This window comes from Rhipicephalus microplus, chromosome 5, assembly GCF_043290135.1.
Source record: "Rhipicephalus microplus isolate Deutch F79 chromosome 5, USDA_Rmic, whole genome shotgun sequence".
Classification (NCBI taxonomy): Eukaryota; Metazoa; Arthropoda; class Arachnida; order Ixodida; family Ixodidae; genus Rhipicephalus; species Rhipicephalus microplus.
The window spans coordinates 174,411,197-174,428,359 of record NC_134704.1 but is presented as its reverse complement, the minus strand read 5'-3'; the positions used below and the strand labels follow the sequence as shown (position 1 = coordinate 174,428,359).

General features: G+C 46.5%; 35 non-coding genes across 35 annotated transcripts; all 35 read left to right on the top strand.

Moving 5' to 3' along the window:
- Positions 1–95: 95 nt before the first annotated feature.
- Positions 96–169, top strand: TRNAT-AGU (transfer RNA threonine (anticodon AGU)). The gene has a single exon. It is a non-coding gene; the product is annotated as a tRNA-Thr (tRNA).
- A 432-nt stretch (positions 170–601) lies between these two features.
- TRNAT-AGU (transfer RNA threonine (anticodon AGU)) lies at positions 602–675 on the top strand. The gene has a single exon. It is a non-coding gene; the product is annotated as a tRNA-Thr (tRNA).
- A 265-nt stretch (positions 676–940) lies between these two features.
- Positions 941–1,014, top strand: TRNAT-AGU (transfer RNA threonine (anticodon AGU)). Its single transcript has one exon. It is a non-coding gene; the product is annotated as a tRNA-Thr (tRNA).
- A 264-nt stretch (positions 1,015–1,278) lies between these two features.
- TRNAA-AGC (transfer RNA alanine (anticodon AGC)) lies at positions 1,279–1,352 on the top strand. Its single transcript has one exon. It is a non-coding gene; the product is annotated as a tRNA-Ala (tRNA).
- A 605-nt stretch (positions 1,353–1,957) lies between these two features.
- TRNAA-AGC (transfer RNA alanine (anticodon AGC)) lies at positions 1,958–2,031 on the top strand. The gene has a single exon. It is a non-coding gene; the product is annotated as a tRNA-Ala (tRNA).
- Positions 2,032–2,127: 96 nt separating this feature from the next.
- Positions 2,128–2,201, top strand: TRNAT-AGU (transfer RNA threonine (anticodon AGU)). Its single transcript has one exon. It is a non-coding gene; the product is annotated as a tRNA-Thr (tRNA).
- Positions 2,202–2,970: 769 nt separating this feature from the next.
- Positions 2,971–3,042, top strand: TRNAA-AGC (transfer RNA alanine (anticodon AGC)). Its single transcript has one exon. It is a non-coding gene; the product is annotated as a tRNA-Ala (tRNA).
- A 267-nt stretch (positions 3,043–3,309) lies between these two features.
- On the top strand, positions 3,310–3,383 carry TRNAT-AGU (transfer RNA threonine (anticodon AGU)). Its single transcript has one exon. It is a non-coding gene; the product is annotated as a tRNA-Thr (tRNA).
- A 95-nt stretch (positions 3,384–3,478) lies between these two features.
- On the top strand, positions 3,479–3,552 carry TRNAT-AGU (transfer RNA threonine (anticodon AGU)). The gene has a single exon. It is a non-coding gene; the product is annotated as a tRNA-Thr (tRNA).
- Positions 3,553–3,815: 263 nt separating this feature from the next.
- Positions 3,816–3,889, top strand: TRNAA-AGC (transfer RNA alanine (anticodon AGC)). Its single transcript has one exon. It is a non-coding gene; the product is annotated as a tRNA-Ala (tRNA).
- Positions 3,890–3,988: 99 nt separating this feature from the next.
- TRNAT-AGU (transfer RNA threonine (anticodon AGU)) lies at positions 3,989–4,062 on the top strand. The gene has a single exon. It is a non-coding gene; the product is annotated as a tRNA-Thr (tRNA).
- Positions 4,063–4,663: 601 nt separating this feature from the next.
- TRNAT-AGU (transfer RNA threonine (anticodon AGU)) lies at positions 4,664–4,737 on the top strand. The gene has a single exon. It is a non-coding gene; the product is annotated as a tRNA-Thr (tRNA).
- Positions 4,738–4,831: 94 nt separating this feature from the next.
- On the top strand, positions 4,832–4,905 carry TRNAA-AGC (transfer RNA alanine (anticodon AGC)). The gene has a single exon. It is a non-coding gene; the product is annotated as a tRNA-Ala (tRNA).
- A 439-nt stretch (positions 4,906–5,344) lies between these two features.
- TRNAT-AGU (transfer RNA threonine (anticodon AGU)) lies at positions 5,345–5,418 on the top strand. The gene has a single exon. It is a non-coding gene; the product is annotated as a tRNA-Thr (tRNA).
- A 432-nt stretch (positions 5,419–5,850) lies between these two features.
- On the top strand, positions 5,851–5,924 carry TRNAT-AGU (transfer RNA threonine (anticodon AGU)). Its single transcript has one exon. It is a non-coding gene; the product is annotated as a tRNA-Thr (tRNA).
- Positions 5,925–6,189: 265 nt separating this feature from the next.
- On the top strand, positions 6,190–6,263 carry TRNAT-AGU (transfer RNA threonine (anticodon AGU)). The gene has a single exon. It is a non-coding gene; the product is annotated as a tRNA-Thr (tRNA).
- Positions 6,264–6,527: 264 nt separating this feature from the next.
- On the top strand, positions 6,528–6,601 carry TRNAA-AGC (transfer RNA alanine (anticodon AGC)). The gene has a single exon. It is a non-coding gene; the product is annotated as a tRNA-Ala (tRNA).
- A 605-nt stretch (positions 6,602–7,206) lies between these two features.
- On the top strand, positions 7,207–7,280 carry TRNAA-AGC (transfer RNA alanine (anticodon AGC)). Its single transcript has one exon. It is a non-coding gene; the product is annotated as a tRNA-Ala (tRNA).
- Positions 7,281–7,376: 96 nt separating this feature from the next.
- Positions 7,377–7,450, top strand: TRNAT-AGU (transfer RNA threonine (anticodon AGU)). Its single transcript has one exon. It is a non-coding gene; the product is annotated as a tRNA-Thr (tRNA).
- A 936-nt stretch (positions 7,451–8,386) lies between these two features.
- TRNAT-AGU (transfer RNA threonine (anticodon AGU)) lies at positions 8,387–8,460 on the top strand. The gene has a single exon. It is a non-coding gene; the product is annotated as a tRNA-Thr (tRNA).
- A 95-nt stretch (positions 8,461–8,555) lies between these two features.
- TRNAT-AGU (transfer RNA threonine (anticodon AGU)) lies at positions 8,556–8,629 on the top strand. The gene has a single exon. It is a non-coding gene; the product is annotated as a tRNA-Thr (tRNA).
- A 435-nt stretch (positions 8,630–9,064) lies between these two features.
- On the top strand, positions 9,065–9,138 carry TRNAA-AGC (transfer RNA alanine (anticodon AGC)). The gene has a single exon. It is a non-coding gene; the product is annotated as a tRNA-Ala (tRNA).
- A 773-nt stretch (positions 9,139–9,911) lies between these two features.
- Positions 9,912–9,985, top strand: TRNAT-AGU (transfer RNA threonine (anticodon AGU)). Its single transcript has one exon. It is a non-coding gene; the product is annotated as a tRNA-Thr (tRNA).
- A 94-nt stretch (positions 9,986–10,079) lies between these two features.
- TRNAA-AGC (transfer RNA alanine (anticodon AGC)) lies at positions 10,080–10,153 on the top strand. The gene has a single exon. It is a non-coding gene; the product is annotated as a tRNA-Ala (tRNA).
- A 439-nt stretch (positions 10,154–10,592) lies between these two features.
- Positions 10,593–10,666, top strand: TRNAT-AGU (transfer RNA threonine (anticodon AGU)). The gene has a single exon. It is a non-coding gene; the product is annotated as a tRNA-Thr (tRNA).
- Positions 10,667–11,606: 940 nt separating this feature from the next.
- On the top strand, positions 11,607–11,680 carry TRNAT-AGU (transfer RNA threonine (anticodon AGU)). The gene has a single exon. It is a non-coding gene; the product is annotated as a tRNA-Thr (tRNA).
- A 264-nt stretch (positions 11,681–11,944) lies between these two features.
- TRNAT-AGU (transfer RNA threonine (anticodon AGU)) lies at positions 11,945–12,018 on the top strand. Its single transcript has one exon. It is a non-coding gene; the product is annotated as a tRNA-Thr (tRNA).
- Positions 12,019–12,452: 434 nt separating this feature from the next.
- TRNAT-AGU (transfer RNA threonine (anticodon AGU)) lies at positions 12,453–12,526 on the top strand. The gene has a single exon. It is a non-coding gene; the product is annotated as a tRNA-Thr (tRNA).
- A 265-nt stretch (positions 12,527–12,791) lies between these two features.
- TRNAT-AGU (transfer RNA threonine (anticodon AGU)) lies at positions 12,792–12,865 on the top strand. Its single transcript has one exon. It is a non-coding gene; the product is annotated as a tRNA-Thr (tRNA).
- A 435-nt stretch (positions 12,866–13,300) lies between these two features.
- On the top strand, positions 13,301–13,374 carry TRNAA-AGC (transfer RNA alanine (anticodon AGC)). Its single transcript has one exon. It is a non-coding gene; the product is annotated as a tRNA-Ala (tRNA).
- Positions 13,375–13,642: 268 nt separating this feature from the next.
- TRNAT-AGU (transfer RNA threonine (anticodon AGU)) lies at positions 13,643–13,716 on the top strand. The gene has a single exon. It is a non-coding gene; the product is annotated as a tRNA-Thr (tRNA).
- A 264-nt stretch (positions 13,717–13,980) lies between these two features.
- On the top strand, positions 13,981–14,054 carry TRNAT-AGU (transfer RNA threonine (anticodon AGU)). Its single transcript has one exon. It is a non-coding gene; the product is annotated as a tRNA-Thr (tRNA).
- Positions 14,055–14,828: 774 nt separating this feature from the next.
- On the top strand, positions 14,829–14,902 carry TRNAA-AGC (transfer RNA alanine (anticodon AGC)). Its single transcript has one exon. It is a non-coding gene; the product is annotated as a tRNA-Ala (tRNA).
- Positions 14,903–15,338: 436 nt separating this feature from the next.
- TRNAT-AGU (transfer RNA threonine (anticodon AGU)) lies at positions 15,339–15,412 on the top strand. The gene has a single exon. It is a non-coding gene; the product is annotated as a tRNA-Thr (tRNA).
- A 1,445-nt stretch (positions 15,413–16,857) lies between these two features.
- On the top strand, positions 16,858–16,931 carry TRNAT-AGU (transfer RNA threonine (anticodon AGU)). The gene has a single exon. It is a non-coding gene; the product is annotated as a tRNA-Thr (tRNA).
- The last annotated feature ends 232 nt before the right edge of the window (positions 16,932–17,163 follow it).

Below are 17,163 nucleotides of genomic sequence, written 5' to 3'. Positions count from 1 at the left end.
CGAGAGTCAAGACAAACATCTCTCTAGTTTTTTGTTTTCGAAGTTTAGTTCGAAATACTTCTGATCGCGTCACTTCCTGAACAAGACGCTGCGCAGGCGCCGTGGCTTAGTTGGTTAAAGCGCCTGTCTAGTAAACAGGAGATCATGAGTTCGAATCTCACCGGTGCCTCGAGAGTCAAGACTAACGTATCTCTAGTTTTTTGTTTTCGAAGTTTAGTTCCAAATACTTCCGATGGTGTCACTGCCTGAACAAGACGCTGCGCAGGCCCCGTGGATTAGTTAGTTAAAGCGCCTGTCTAGTAAACAGGAGATCGTGAGTTTGAATCTCACCGGTGCCTCGGGAGTCAAGACTAACGTCTCTCTAGTTTTTTGTTTTCGAACATTCATGACTTCTTTGCGCAAACACGTACACGGACACAAGGAAAAGAGGCAAACAACACGGGCGCCCGTGTTGTTTGCCTCTTTTCTTTGTGTCCGTGTACGTGTTTGCGCAAAGAAGTCATGATCGAGTACGAACTCGCCCAACTTTCAGTACTTTTGTTTTCGAAGTTTAGTTCGAAATACTTCTGATGGTGTCACTGCCCGAACAAGACGCTGCGCAGGCGCCGTGGCTTAGTTGGTTAAAGCGCCTGTCTAGTAAACAGGAGATCATGAGTTCGAATCTCACCGGTGCCTCGAGAGTCAAGACAAACGGCTCTCCAGTTTTTTTGTTTTCGAAGTTTAGTTCGAAATACTTCTGATGGTGTCACTGCCTGAAGAAGACTCTGCAGAAGCGCCGTGGCTTAGTCGGTTAAGGAGCCTGCCTAGTAAACAGCAGATCGTTAATTCGAATCTCACCGGTGCCTCGAGAGTCAAGACAAACGTCTCTCTAGTTTTTTGTTTTCGAAGTTCAGTTCGAAATACTTCTGATGGTGTCACTGTCTGAACAAGACGCTGCGCAGGCGCCGTGGCTTAGTTGGTTAAAGCGCCTGTCTAGTAAACAGGAGATCGTGAGTTCGAATCTCGCCGGTGCCTCGAGGTCAAGACAAACGGCTCTCTAGTTTTTTGTTTTCGAAGTTTAGTTGGAAATTCTTCTGATGGTGTCACTGCCTGAACAAGACGCTGCGCAGGCGCCGTGGCTTAGTTGGTTAAAGCACCTGTCTAGTAAACAAGAGATCGTTAGTTCGAATCTCACCGGTGCCTCGAGAGTCAAGACAAACGGCTCTCTAGTTTTTTTGTTTTCGAAGTTTAGTTCGAAATACTTCTAATGGTGTCACTTCCTGAACAAGACGCTGCGCAGGCGCCTTGGCTTAGTTGGTTAAAGCGCCTGTCTAGCAAACAGGAGATCGTTAGTTCGAATCTCACCGGTGCCTCGAGAGTCAAGACTAACGTCTCTTCTGATTTTTTTTTGTTTTCGAAGTATTGTTCGGAATACTTCCAATGGTGTCACTGCCTGAACAAGACGCTGCGCAGACGCCGTGGCTTATTTGGTTAAAGTGCCTGTCTAGTAAACCGGAGATCGTGAGTTCGAATCTCACCGGTGCCTCGAGAGTCAAGACAAACGTCTCTCTAGTTTTTTGTTTTCGAAGTTTAGTTCCAAATACTTCTGATGGTGTCACTGCCTGAACAAGACGCTGCGCAGGCGCCGTGGCTCAGTTAGTTAAAGCGCCTGTCTAGTAAACAGGAGATCGTGAGTTTGAATCTCACCGGTGCCTCGGGAGTCAAGACTAACGTCTCTCTAGTTTTTTGTTTTCGAACATTCATGACTTCTTTGCGCAAACACGTACACGGACACAAGGAAAAGAGGCAAACAACACGGGCGCCCGTGTTGTTTGCCTCTTTTCCTTGTGTCCGTGTACGTGTTTGCGCAAAGAAGTCATGATCGAGTACGAACTCACCCAACTTTCAGTACTTTTGTTTTCGAAGTTTAGTTCGAAATACTTCTGATGGTGTCACTGCCTGAACAAAACGCTGCGCAGGCGCCGTGGCTTAGTTAGTTAAAGCGCCTGTATAGCAAACAGGAGATCGTGAGTTCGAATCTCACTGGTGCCTCGAAAGTCAAGACAAACGTCTCTCTAGTTTTTTTGTTTTCGAAGTTTAGTTCGAAATACTTCTGATGGTGTCACTGCCTGAACAAGACGCTGCGCAGGCGCCGTGGCTTAGTTAGTTAAAGCGCCTGTCTAGTAAACAGGAGATCGTGAGTTCGAATCTCACCGGTGCCTCGGGAGTCAAGACTAACGTCTCTCTAGTTTTTTGTTTTCGAACATTCATGACTTCTTTGCGCAAACACGTACACGGACACAAGGAAAAGAGGCAAACAACACGGGCGCCCGTGTTGTTTGCCTCTTTTCCTTGTGTTCTTGTACGTGTTTGCGAAAAGAAGTCATCATCGAGTACGAACTCGCCCACATTTCAGTACTTTTGTTTTCGAAGTTTAGTTCGAAATACTTCTGATGGTGTCAATGCCTGAACAAGACGCTGTGCAGGCGCCGTGGCTTAGTTAGTTAAAGCGCCTTTCTAGTAAACAGGAGATCGTGAGTTCGAATCTCACCGGTGCCTCGAGAGTCAAGACTAACGTCTCTCTAGTTTTTTGTTTTCGAAGTTTAGTTCGAAATTATTCTGATGGTGTCACTGCCTGAACAAGACGCTGCGCAGGCGCTGTGGCTTAGTTAGTTAAAGCGCCTGTCTAGTAAAAGGAAAATCGTGAGTTGGAATCTCACCTGTGCCTCGAGAGTCAAGACAAACGTCTCTCAAGTTTTTTGTTTTCGAAGTTTAGTTCGAAATATTTCTGATGGTGTCACTGCCTGAACAAGACGCTGCGCAGGCGCCGTGGCTTTGTTGAATAAAGCGCCTGTCTAGTGAAAAGGAGATCGTGAGTTCGAATATCACCGGGCCTCGAGAGTCAAGACAAACGTCTCTCTACTTTTTTGTTTTTGAAGTTTAGTTCGAAATACTTCTGATGGCTTCACTGCCTGAACATGACTCTGCGCAGGCGCTGTGGCTTAGTTGTTAAGCGCCTGTCTAGCAAACAGGAGATCGTGAGTTCGAATCTCACCGGTGCCTCGAGAGTCAAGACTAACGTCTCTTCTGATTTTTTTTGTTTTCGAAGTATTGTTCATAATACTTCCAATGGTGTCACTGCCTGAACAAGACGCTGCGCAGACGCCGTGGCTTATTTGGTTAAAGTGCCTGTCTAGTAAACCGGAGATCGTGAGTTCGAATCTCACCGGTGCCTCGAGAGTCAAGACAAACGTCTCTCTAGTTTTTTGTTTTCGAAGTTTATTTCGAAATACTTCTGATGGTGTCACTGCCTGAACAAGACGCTGCGCAGGCGCCGTGGCTTAGTTGGTTAAAGCGCCTGTCTAGTAAACAGGAGATCGTGAGTTCGAATCTCACCGGTGCCTCTAGAGTCAAGAAAAACGTATCTCTAGTTCTTTGTTTTCGAAGTTTAGTTCCAAATACTTCTGATGGTGTCACTGCCTGAACAAGACGCTGCGCAGGCGCCGTGGCTTAGTTAGTTAAAGCGCCTGTCTAGTAAACAGGAGGTCGTGAGTTTGAATCTCACCGGTGCCTCGGGAGTCAAGACTAACGTCTCTCTAGTTTTTTGTTTTCGAACATTCATGACTTCTTTGCGCAAACACGTACACGGACACAAGGAAAAGAGGCAAACAACACGGGCGCCCGTGTTGTTTGCCTCTTTTCCTTGTGTCCGTGTACGTGTTTGCGCAAAGAAGTCATGATCGAGTACGAACTCGCCCAACTTTCAGTACTTTTGTTTTCGAAGTTTAGTTCTAAATACTTGTGATGGTGTCACTGCCTGAACAAGACGCTGCGCAGGCGCCTTGGCTTAGTTGGTTAAAGCGCCTGTCTAGCAAACAGGAGATCGTGAGTTCGAATCTCACCGGTGCCTCGAGAGTCAAGACTAACGTCTCTTCTGATTTTTTTTTGTTTTCGAAGTATTGTTCGAAATACTTCTGATGGTGTCACTGCCTGAACAAGACGCTGCGCAGGCGCCGTGGCTTAGTTGGTTAAAGCGCCTGTCTAGTAAACAGGAGATCGTGAGTTCGAATCTCACCGGTGCCTCAAGAGTCAAGACAAACGTACCTCTAGTTTTTTGTTTTCGAAGTTTAGTTCCAAATACTTCTGATGGTGTCACTGCCTGAACAAGACGCTTCGCAGGCGCCGTGGCTTAGTTAGTTAAAGCGCCTGTCTAGTAAACAGGAGATCGTGAGTTTGAATCTCACCGGTGCCTCGGGAGTCAAGACTAACGTCTCTCTAGTTTTTTGTTTTCGAACATTCATGACTTCTTTGTGCAAACACGTACACGGACACAAGGAAAAGAGGCAAACAACACGGGCGCCCGTGTTGTTTGCCTCTTTTCCTTGTGTCCGTGTACGTGTTTGCGCAAAGAAGTCATGATCGAGTACGAACTCGCCCAACTTTCAGTACTTTTGTTTTCGAAGTTTAGTTCGAAATACTTCTGATGGTGTCACTGCCTGAACAAAACGCTGCGCAGGCGCCGTGGCTTAGTTAGTTAAAGCGCATGTCTAGTAAACAGGAGATCGTGAGTTCGAATCTCACCGGTGCCTCGAGAGTCAAGACAAACCTCTCTCTAGTTTTTTGTTTTCGTAGTTTAGTTCGAAATACTTCTGATGGTGTCACTGCCTGAACAAGACGCCGCGCAGGCGCCGTGGCTTAGTTGGTTAAAGCGCCTGTCTAGTAAACAGGAGATCATGAGTTCGAATCTCACTGGTGCCTCGAGAGTCAAGACAAACGTCTCGTAGTTTTTTGTTTTCGAAGTTTAGTTCGAAATAATTCTGATGGTGTCACTGCCTGAACAAGACGCTGCGCAGGCGCTGTGGCTTAGTTGGTTAAAGCGCCTGTCTAGCAAACAGGAGATCGTGCGTTCGAATCTCACCGGTGCCTCGAGAGTCAAGACTAACGTCTCTTCTGATTTTTTTTTGTTTTCGAAGTATTGTTCGAAATACTTCCAATGATGTCACTGCCTGAACAAGATGCTGCGCAGACGCCGTGGCTTAGTTGGTTAAAGCGCCTGTTTAGTAAACAGGAGATCGTGGGTTCGAATCTCACCGGTGCCTCGAGAGTCAAGACAAACCTCTGTCTAGTTTTTTTTGTTTTCGAAGTTTATTTCGAAATACTTCTGATGGTGTCACTGCCTGAACAAGACGCTGCGCAGGCGCCGTGGCTTAGTTGGTTAAAGCGCCTGTCTAGTAAACAGGAGATCATGAGTTTGAATCTCACAGGTGCCTCGAGAGTCAAGACAAACATCTCTCTAGTTTTTTGTTTTCGAAGTTTAGTTCGAAATACTTCTGATCGCGTCACTTCCTGAACAAGACGCTGCGCAGGCGCCGTGGCTTAGTTGGTTAAAGCGCCTGTCTAGTAAACAGGAGATCATGAGTTCGAATCTCACCGGTGCCTCGAGAGTCAAGACTAACGTATCTCTAGTTTTTTGTTTTCGAAGTTTAGTTCCAAATACTTCCGATGGTGTCACTGCCTGAACAAGACGCTGCGCAGGCCCCGTGGATTAGTTAGTTAAAGCGCCTGTCTAGTAAACAGGAGATCGTGAGTTTGAATCTCACCGGTGCCTCGGGAGTCAAGACTAACGTCTCTCTAGTTTTTTGTTTTCGAACATTCATGACTTCTTTGCGCAAACACGTACACGGACACAAGGAAAAGAGGCAAACAACACGGGCGCCCGTGTTGTTTGCCTCTTTTCTTTGTGTCCGTGTACGTGTTTGCGCAAAGAAGTCATGATCGAGTACGAACTCGCCCAACTTTCAGTACTTTTGTTTTCGAAGTTTAGTTCGAAATACTTCTGATGGTGTCACTGCCCGAACAAGACGCTGCGCAGGCGCCGTGGCTTAGTTGGTTAAAGCGCCTGTCTAGTAAACAGGAGATCATGAGTTCGAATCTCACCGGTGCCTCGAGAGTCAAGACAAACGGCTCTCCAGTTTTTTTGTTTTCGAAGTTTAGTTCGAAATACTTCTGATGGTGTCACTGCCTGAAGAAGACTCTGCAGAAGCGCCGTGGCTTAGTCGGTTAAGGAGCCTGCCTAGTAAACAGCAGATCGTTAATTCGAATCTCACCGGTGCCTCGAGAGTCAAGACAAACGTCTCTCTAGTTTTTTGTTTTCGAAGTTCAGTTCGAAATACTTCTGATGGTGTCACTGTCTGAACAAGACGCTGCGCAGGCGCCGTGGCTTAGTTGGTTAAAGCGCCTGTCTAGTAAACAGGAGATCGTGAGTTCGAATCTCGCCGGTGCCTCGAGGTCAAGACAAACGGCTCTCTAGTTTTTTGTTTTCGAAGTTTAGTTGGAAATTCTTCTGATGGTGTCACTGCCTGAACAAGACGCTGCGCAGGCGCCGTGGCTTAGTTGGTTAAAGCACCTGTCTAGTAAACAAGAGATCGTTAGTTCGAATCTCACCGGTGCCTCGAGAGTCAAGACAAACGGCTCTCTAGTTTTTTTGTTTTCGAAGTTTAGTTCGAAATACTTCTAATGGTGTCACTTCCTGAACAAGACGCTGCGCAGGCGCCTTGGCTTAGTTGGTTAAAGCGCCTGTCTAGCAAACAGGAGATCGTTAGTTCGAATCTCACCGGTGCCTCGAGAGTCAAGACTAACGTCTCTTCTGATTTTTTTTTGTTTTCGAAGTATTGTTCGGAATACTTCCAATGGTGTCACTGCCTGAACAAGACGCTGCGCAGACGCCGTGGCTTATTTGGTTAAAGTGCCTGTCTAGTAAACCGGAGATCGTGAGTTCGAATCTCACCGGTGCCTCGAGAGTCAAGACAAACGTCTCTCTAGTTTTTTGTTTTCGAAGTTTAGTTCCAAATACTTCTGATGGTGTCACTGCCTGAACAAGACGCTGCGCAGGCGCCGTGGCTCAGTTAGTTAAAGCGCCTGTCTAGTAAACAGGAGATCGTGAGTTTGAATCTCACCGGTGCCTCGGGAGTCAAGACTAACGTCTCTCTAGTTTTTTGTTTTCGAACATTCATGACTTCTTTGCGCAAACACGTACACGGACACAAGGAAAAGAGGCAAACAACACGGGCGCCCGTGTTGTTTGCCTCTTTTCCTTGTGTCCGTGTACGTGTTTGCGCAAAGAAGTCATGATCGAGTACGAACTCACCCAACTTTCAGTACTTTTGTTTTCGAAGTTTAGTTCGAAATACTTCTGATGGTGTCACTGCCTGAACAAAACGCTGCGCAGGCGCCGTGGCTTAGTTAGTTAAAGCGCCTGTATAGCAAACAGGAGATCGTGAGTTCGAATCTCACTGGTGCCTCGAAAGTCAAGACAAACGTCTCTCTAGTTTTTTTGTTTTCGAAGTTTAGTTCGAAATACTTCTGATGGTGTCACTGCCTGAACAAGACGCTGCGCAGGCGCCGTGGCTTAGTTAGTTAAAGCGCCTGTCTAGTAAACAGGAGATCGTGAGTTCGAATCTCACCGGTGCCTCGGGAGTCAAGACTAACGTCTCTCTAGTTTTTTGTTTTCGAACATTCATGACTTCTTTGCGCAAACACGTACACGGACACAAGGAAAAGAGGCAAACAACACGGGCGCCCGTGTTGTTTGCCTCTTTTCCTTGTGTTCTTGTACGTGTTTGCGAAAAGAAGTCATCATCGAGTACGAACTCGCCCACATTTCAGTACTTTTGTTTTCGAAGTTTAGTTCGAAATACTTCTGATGGTGTCAATGCCTGAACAAGACGCTGTGCAGGCGCCGTGGCTTAGTTAGTTAAAGCGCCTTTCTAGTAAACAGGAGATCGTGAGTTCGAATCTCACCGGTGCCTCGAGAGTCAAGACTAACGTCTCTCTAGTTTTTTGTTTTCGAAGTTTAGTTCGAAATTATTCTGATGGTGTCACTGCCTGAACAAGACGCTGCGCAGGCGCTGTGGCTTAGTTAGTTAAAGCGCCTGTCTAGTAAAAGGAAAATCGTGAGTTGGAATCTCACCTGTGCCTCGAGAGTCAAGACAAACGTCTCTCAAGTTTTTTGTTTTCGAAGTTTAGTTCGAAATATTTCTGATGGTGTCACTGCCTGAACAAGACGCTGCGCAGGCGCCGTGGCTTTGTTGAATAAAGCGCCTGTCTAGTGAAAAGGAGATCGTGAGTTCGAATATCACCGGGCCTCGAGAGTCAAGACAAACGTCTCTCTACTTTTTTGTTTTTGAAGTTTAGTTCGAAATACTTCTGATGGCTTCACTGCCTGAACATGACTCTGCGCAGGCGCTGTGGCTTAGTTGTTAAGCGCCTGTCTAGTAAACAGGAGATCGTGAGTTGGAATCTCACCGGTGCCTCGAGAGTCAAGACAAACGTCTCTCTACTTTTTTGTTTTCGAAGTTTAGTTCGAAATACTTCTGATGGTGTCACTGCCTGAACAAGACGCTGCGTAGGCGCCGTGGCTTAGTTGGTTAAAGCGCCTGTCTAGTAAACAGGAGATCGTGAGTTGGAATCTCGCCGGTGCCTCGAGAGTCAAGACAAACGGCTCTCTAGTTTTTTGTTTTCGAAGTTTAGTTGGAAATTCTTTTGATGGTGTCACTGCCTGATTAAGGCGCTGCGCAGGCGCCGTGGCTTAGTTGGTTAAAGCACCTGTCTAGTAAACAGGAGATCGTTAGTTCGAATCTCACCGGTGCCTCGAGAGTCAAGACAAACGGCTCTCTAGTTTTTTTGTTTTCGAAGTTTAGTTCGAAATACTTCTAATGGTGTCACTGCCTGAACACGACGCTGCGCAGGTGCCGTGGCTTAGTTGGTTAAAGCGCATGTCTAGTAAACAGGAGATCATGAGTTCGAATCTCACCGGTGCCTCGAGAGTCAAGACAAACGGCTCTCTAGTTTTTTTGTTTTCGAAGTTTAGTTCGAAATACTTCTAATGGTGTCACTGCCTGAACACGACGCTGCGCAGGTGCCGTGGCTTAGTTGGTTAAAGCGCATGTCTAGTAAACAGGAGATCATGAGTTCGAATCTCACCGGTGCCACGAGAGTCAAGACAAACGTCTCTGTAGTTTTTTGTTTTCGAAGTTTAGTTCTAAATACTTGTGATGGTGTCAATGCCTGAACAAGACGCTGCGCAGGCGCCTTGGCTTAGTTGGTTAAAACGCCTGTCTAGCAAACAGGAGATCGTGAGTTCGAATCTCACCGGTGCCTCGAGAGTCAAAACTAACGTCTCTTCTGATTTTTTTTGTTTTCGAAGTATTGTTCATAATACTTCCAATGGTGTCACTGCCTGAACAAGACGCTGCGCAGACGCCGTGGCTTATTTGGTTAAAGTGCCTGTCTAGTAAACCGGAGATCGTGAGTTCGAATCTCACCGGTGCCTCAAGAGTCAAGACAAACGTACCTCTAGTTTTTTGTTTTCGAAGTTTAGTTCCAAATACTTCTGATGGTGTCACTGCCTGAACAAGACGCTTCGCAGGCGCCGTGGCTTAGTTAGTTAAAGCGCCTGTCTAGTAAACAGGAGATCGTGAGTTTGAATCTCACCGGTGCCTCGGGAGTCAAGACTAACGTCTCTCTAGTTTTTTGTTTTCGAACATTCATGACTTCTTTGTGCAAACACGTACACGGACACAAGGAAAAGAGGCAAACAACACGGGCGCCCGTGTTGTTTGCCTCTTTTCCTTGTGTCCGTGTACGTGTTTGCGCAAAGAAGTCATGATCGAGTACGAACTCGCCCAACTTTCAGTACTTTTGTTTTCGAAGTTTAGTTCGAAATACTTCTGATGGTGTCACTGCCTGAACAAAACGCTGCGCAGGCGCCGTGGCTTAGTTAGTTAAAGCGCATGTCTAGTAAACAGGAGATCGTGAGTTCGAATCTCACCGGTGCCTCGAGAGTCAAGACAAACCTCTCTCTAGTTTTTTGTTTTCGTAGTTTAGTTCGAAATACTTCTGATGGTGTCACTGCCTGAACAAGACGCCGCGCAGGCGCCGTGGCTTAGTTGGTTAAAGCGCCTGTCTAGTAAACAGGAGATCATGAGTTCGAATCTCACTGGTGCCTCGAGAGTCAAGACAAACGTCTCGTAGTTTTTTGTTTTCGAAGTTTAGTTCGAAATAATTCTGATGGTGTCACTGCCTGAACAAGACGCTGCGCAGGCGCTGTGGCTTAGTTGGTTAAAGCGCCTGTCTAGCAAACAGGAGATCGTGCGTTCGAATCTCACCGGTGCCTCGAGAGTCAAGACTAACGTCTCTTCTGATTTTTTTTTGTTTTCGAAGTATTGTTCGAAATACTTCCAATGGTGTCACTGCCTGAACAAGATGCTGCGCAGACGCCGTGGCTTAGTTGGTTAAAGCGCCTGTTTAGTAAACAGGAGATCGTGGGTTCGAATCTCACCGGTGCCTCGAGAGTCAAGACAAACCTCTGTCTAGTTTTTTTTGTTTTCGAAGTTTATTTCGAAATACTTCTGATGGTGTCACTGCCTGAACAAGACGCTGCGCAGGCGCCGTGGCTTAGTTGGTTAAAGCGCCTGTCTAGTAAACAGGAGATCATGAGTTTGAATCTCACAGGTGCCTCGAGAGTCAAGACAAACATCTCTCTAGTTTTTTGTTTTCGAAGTTTAGTTCGAAATACTTCTGATCGCGTCACTTCCTGAACAAGACGCTGCGCAGGCGCCGTGGCTTAGTTGGTTAAAGCGCCTGTCTAGTAAACAGGAGATCATGAGTTCGAATCTCACCGGTGCCTCGAGAGTCAAGACTAACGTATCTCTAGTTTTTTGTTTTCGAAGTTTAGTTCCAAATACTTCCGATGGTGTCACTGCCTGAACAAGACGCTGCGCAGGCGCCGTGGATTAGTTAGTTAAAGCGCCTGTCTAGTAAACAGGAGATCGTGAGTTTGAATCTCACCGGTGCCTCGGGAGTCAAGACTAACGTCTCTCTAGTTTTTTGTTTTCGAACATTCATGACTTCTTTGCGCAAACACGTACACGGACACAAGGAAAAGAGGCAAACAACACGGGCGCCCGTGTTGTTTGCCTCTTTTCTTTGTGTCCGTGTACTTGTTTGCGCAAAGAAGTCATGATCGAGTACGAACTCGCCCAACTTTCAGTACTTTTGTTTTCGAAGTTTAGTTCGAAATACTTCTGATGGTGTCACTGCCTGAACAAAACGCTGCGCAGGTGCCGTGGCTTAGTTAGTTAAAGCGCCTGTCTAGTAAACAGGATATCGTGAGTTCGAATCTCACCGGTGCCTCGAGAGTCAAGACAAACCTCTGTCTAGTTTTTTTGTTTTCGAAGTTTAGTTCGAAATACTTCTGATGGTGTCACTGCCTGAACAAGACTCTGCAGAAGCGTTGTGGCTTAGTTGGTTAAAGAGCCTGTCTAGTAAACAGCAGATCGTGAGTTCGAATCTCACCGGTGCCTCGAGAGTCAGGACAAACGTCTCTCTAGTTTTTTCTTTTCGAAGTTCAGTTCGAAATACTTCTGATGGTGTCACTGTCTGAACAAGACGCTCCGCAGGCGCCGTGGCTTAGTTAGTTAAAGCGCCTGTCTAGTAAACCGGACATCGTGAGTTCGAATCTCACCGGTGCCTCAAGAGTCAAGACAAACGTCTCTCTAGTTTTTTGTTTTCGAAGTTTAGTTCGAAATACTTCTGATGGTGTCACTGCCTGATCAAGACGCTGCGCAGGCGCCGTGGCTTAGTTGGTTAAACCGCCTGTCTAGTAAACAGGAGGTCATGAGTTCGAATCTCACCGGTGCCTCGAGAGTCAAGACAAACGTCTCTCTAGTTTTTGGTTTTCGAAGTTTAGTTCGAAATAATTCTGATGGTGTCACTGCCTCAACAAGACGCTGCGCAGGCGCTGTGGCTTAGTTAGTTAAAGCGCCTGTCTAGTGAAAGGAAGATCGTGAGTTCGAATCTCACCTGTGCGTCGAGAGTCAAGACAAACGTCTCTCAAGTTTTTTGTTCTCGAAGTTTAGTTCGAAATACTTCTGATGGTGTCACTGCCTGAACAAGACGCTGCACGAGCGCCGTGGCTTAGTTGGTTAAAGCGCCTGTCTAGTAAACAGGAGATCGTGAGTTCGAATCTCACCGGTGCCTCGAGAGTCAAGACAAACCTCTCTCTAGTTTTTTTGTTTTCGAAGTTTAGTTCGAAATACTTCTGATGGTGTCACTGCCTGAACAAGACTCTGCAGAAGCGCCGTGGCTTAGTTGGTTAAAGAGCCTGTCTAGTAAACAGCAGATCTTGAGTTCGAATCTCACCGGTGCCTCGAGAGTCAAGACAAACGTCTCTCTAGTTTTTTGTTTTCGAAGTTCAGTTCGAAATACTTCTGATGGTGTCACTGTCTGAACAAGACGCTGCGCAGGCGCCGTGGCTTAGTTAGTTAAAGCGCCTGTCTAGTAAACCGGAGATCGTGAGTTCGAATCTCACCGGTGCAGCGAAAGTCAAGACAAACGTCTCTCTATTTTTTTGTTTTCGAAGTTTAGTTCGAAATACTTCTGATGGTGTCACTGCCTGAACAAGACGCTGCGCAGGCGCCGTGGCTTAGTTGGTTACAGCGCCTGTCTAGTAAACAGGAGATCATGAGTTCGAATCTCACCGGTGCCTCGAGAGTCAAGACAAACGGCTCTCTAGTTTTTTTGTTTTCGAAGTTTGGTTCGAAATACTTCTGATGGTGTCACTGCCTGAACAAGACTCTGCGGAAGCGCCGTGGCTTAGTTGGTTAAAGAGCCTGTCTAGTAAACAGCAGATCGTGAGTTCGAATCTCACCGGTGCCTCGAGAGTCAAGACAAACGTCTCTCTAGTTTTTTGTTTTCGAAGTTCAGTTCGAAATACTTCTGTTGGTGTCACTGTCTGAACAAGACGCTGCGCAGGCGCCGTGGCTTAGTTGGTTAAAGCGCCTGTCTAGTAAACAGGAGATCGTGAGTTCGAATCTCGCCGGTGCCTCGAGAGTCAAGACAAACGGCTCTCTAGTTTTTTTGTTTTCGAAGTTTAGTTGGAAATTCTTCTGATGGTGTCACTGCCTGAACAAGACGCTGCGCAGGCGCCGTGGCTTAGTTGGTTAAAGCACGTGTCTAGTAAACAGGAGATCGTTAGTTCGAATCTCACCGGTGCCTCGAGAGTCAAGACAAACGGCTCTCTAGTTTTTTTGTTTTCGAAGTTTAGTTCGAAATACTTCTGATGGTTTCACTGCCTGAACACGAGGCTGCGCAGGTGCCGTGGCTTAGTTGGTTAAAGCGCATGTCTAGTAAACAGGAGATCATGAGTTCGAATCTCACCGGTGCCACGAGAGTCAAGACAAACGTCTCTGTAGTTTTTTGTTTTCGAAGTTTAGTTCTAAATACTTGTGATGGTCTCACTGCCTGAACAAGACGCTGCGCAGGCGCCTTGGCTTAGTTGGTTAAAGCGCCTGTCTAGCAAACAGGAGATCGTGAGTTCGAATCTCACCGGTGCCTCGAGAGTCAAGACTAACGTCTCTTCTGATTTTTTTTTGTTTTCGAAGTATTGTTCGAAATACTTCCAATGGTGTCACTGCCTGAAAAAGACGCTGCGCAGACGCCGTGGCTTATTTGGTTAAAGTGCCTGTCTAGTAAACCGGAGATCGTGAGTTCAAATCTCACCGGTGCCTCGAGAGTCAAGACAAACGTCTCTCTAGTTTTTTGTTTTCGAAGTTTATTTCGAAATACTTCTGATGGTGTCACTGCCTGAACAAGACGCTGCGCAGGCGCCGTGGCTTAGTTGGTTAAAGCGCCTGTCTAGTAAACCGGAGATCGTGAGTTCGAACCTCACCGGTGCCTCGAGAGTCAAGACAAACGTCTCTCTAGTTTTTTGTTTTCGAAGTTTATTTCGAAATACTTCTGATGGTGTCACTGCCTGAACAAGACGCTGCGCAGGCGCCGTGGCTTAGTTGGTTAAATATCCTGTCTAGTAAACCGGAGATCGTGAGTTCGAATCTCACCGGTGCCTCGAGAGTCAAGACAAACTTCTCTCTAGTTTTTTGTTTTCGAAGTTTATTTCGAAATACTTCTGATGGTGTCACTGCCTGAACAAGACGCTGCGCAGGCGCCGTGGCTTAGTTGGTTAAAGCGCCTGTCTAGTAAACAGGAGATCATGAGTTCGAATCTCACCGGTGCCTCGAGAGTCAAGACGAACGTCTCTCTAGTTTTTGGTTTTCGAAGTTTAGTTCGAAATAATTCTGATGGTGTCACTGCCTGAACAAGACGCTGCGCAGACGCTGTGGCTTAGTTAGTTAAAGCGCCTGTCTAGTGAAAGGAAGATCGTGAGTTCGAATCTCACCAGTGCCTCGAGAAGCAAGACAAACGTCTCTCAAGTTTTTTGTTCTCGAAGTTTAGTTCGAAATACTTCTGATGGTGTCACTGCCTGAACAAGACGCTGCACAAGCGCCGTGGCTTAGTTGGTTAAGGCGCCTGTTTAGTAAACAGGAGATCGTGGGTTCGAATCTCACCGGTGCCTCGAGAGTCAAGACAAACCTCTGTCTAGTTTTTTTTGGTTTCGAAGTTTAGTTCGAAATACTTCTGATGCTGTCACTGCCTGAACAAGACGCTGCACAAGCGCCGTGGCTTAGTTGGTTAAAGCGCCTGTCTAGTAAACAGCAGATCGTGAGTTCGAATCTCACCGGTGCCTCGAGAGTCAAGACAAACATCTCTCTAGTTTTTTTGTTTTCGAAGTTCAGTTCGAATTACTTCTGATGGTGTCACTGCCTGAACAAGACGCTGCGCAGGCGCCGTGGCTTAGTTAGTTAAAGCGCCTGTCTAGTAAACCGGAGATCGTGAGTTCGAATCTCACCGGTGCCTCGAGAGTCAAGACAAACGTCTCTCTAGTTCTTTGTTTGCGAAGATTAGTTCGAAATACTTCTGATGGTGTCACTGCCTGAACAAGACGCTGCGCAGGCGCCTTGGCTTAGTTGGTTAAAGCGCCTGTCTAGCAAACAGGAGATCGTGCGTTCGAATCTCACCGGTGCCTCGAGATTCAAGACTAACGTCTCTTCTGATTTTTTTTGTTTTCGAAGTATTGTTCGAAATACTTCCAATGGTGTCACTGCCTGAACAAGATGCTGCGCAGACGCCGTGGCTTATTTGGTTAAATATCCTGTCTAGTAAACCGGAGATCGTGAGTTCGAATCTCACCGGTGCCTCGAGAGTCAAGACAAACTTCTCTCTAGTTTTTTGTTTTCGAAGTTTATTTCGAAATACTTCTGATGGTGTCACTGCCTGAACAAGACGCTGCGCAGGCGCCGTGGCTTAGTTGGTTAAAGCGCCTGTCTAGTAAACAGGAGATCATGAGTTTGAATCTCACAGGTGCCTCGAGAGTCAAGACAAACATCTCTCTAGTTTTTTGTTTTCGAAGTTTAGTTCGAAATACTTCTGATCGCGTCACTTCCTGAACAAGACGCTGCGCAGGCGCCGTGGCTTAGTTGGTTAAAGCGCCTGTCTAGTAAACAGGAGATCATGAGTTCGAATCTCACCGGTGCCTCGAGAGTCAAGACTAACGTATCTCTAGTTTTTTGTTTTCGAAGTTTAGTTCCAAATACTTCCGATGGTGTCACTGCCTGAACAAGATGCTGCGCAGACGCCGTGGCTTATTTGGTTAAATTTCCTGTCTAGTAAACCGGAGATCGTGAGTTCGAATCTCACCGGTGCCTCGAGAGTCAAGACAAACTTCTCTCTAGTTTTTTGTTTTCGAAGTTTATTTCGAAATACTTCTGATGGTGTCACTGCCTGAACAAGACGCTGCGCAGGCGCCGTGGCTTAGTTGGTTAAAGCGCCTGTCTAGTAAACAGGAGATCATGAGTTTGAATCTCACAGGTGCCTCGAGAGTCAAGACAAACATCTCTCTAGTTTTTTGTTTTCGAAGTTTAGTTCGAAATACTTCTGATCGCGTCACTTCCTGAACAAGACGCTGCGCAGGCGCCGTGGATTAGTTAGTTAAAGCGCCTGTCTAGTAAACAGGAGATCGTGAGTTTGAATCTCACCGGTGCCTCGGGAGTCAAGACTAACGTCTCTCTAGTTTTTTGTTTTCGAACATTCATGACTTCTTTGCGCAAACACGTACACGGACACAAGGAAAAGAGGCAAACAACATGGGCGCCCGTGTTGTTTGCCTCTTTTCCTTGTGTCCGTGTACGTGTTTGCGCAAAGAAGTCATGATCGAGTACGAACTCGCCCAACTTTCAGTACTTTTGTTTTCGAAGTTTAGCTCGGAATACTTCTGATGGTGTCACTGCCTGAACAAAACGCTGCGCAGGTGCCGTGGCTTAGTTAGTTAAAGCGCCTGTCTAGTAAACAGGATATCGTGAGTTCGAATCTCACCGGTGCCTCGAGAGTCAAGACAAACCTCTGTCTAGTTTTTTTGTTTTCGAAGTTTAGTTCGAAATACTTCTGATGGTGTCACTGCCTGAACAAGACTCTGCAGAAGCGTTGTGGCTTAGTTGGTTAAAGAGCCTGTCAGTAAACAGCAGATCGTGAGTTCGAATCTCACCGGTGCCTCGAGAGTCAAGACAAACGTCTCTCTAGTTTTTTCTTTTCGAAGTTCAGTTCGAAATACTTCTGATGGTGTCACTGTCTGAACAAGACGCTGCGCAGGCGCCGTGGCTTAGTTAGTTAAAGCGCCTGTCTAGTAAACCGGAGATCGTGAGTTCGAATCTCACCGGTGCCTCGAGAGTCAAGACAAACGTCTCTCTAGTTTTTTGTTTTCGAACATTCATGACTTCTTTGCGCAAACACGTACACGGACACAAGGAAAAGAGGCAAACAACACGGGCGCCCGTGTTGTTTGCCTCTTTTCCTTGTGTCCGTGTACGTGTTTGCGCAAAGAAGTCATGATCGAGTACGAACTCGCCCAACTTTCAGTACTTTTGTTTTCGAAGTTTAGTTCGAAATACTTCTGATGGTGTCACTGCCTGAACAAAACGCTGCGCAGGCGCCGTGGCTTAGTTAGTTAAAGCGCCTGTCTAGTAAACAGGAGATCGTGAGTTCGAATCTCACCGGTGCCTCGAGAGTCAAGACAAACCTCTCTCTAGTTTTTTTTGTTTTCGAAGTTTAGTTCGAAATACTTCTGATGGTGTCACTGCCTGAACAAGACTCTGCAGAAGCGCCGTGGCTTAGTTGGTTAAAGAGCCGGTCTAGTAAACAGCAGATCGTGAGTTCGATTCTCACCGGTGCCTCGAGAGTCAAGACAAACGTCTCTCTAGTTTTTTGTTTTCGAAGTTCAGTTCGAAATCATTC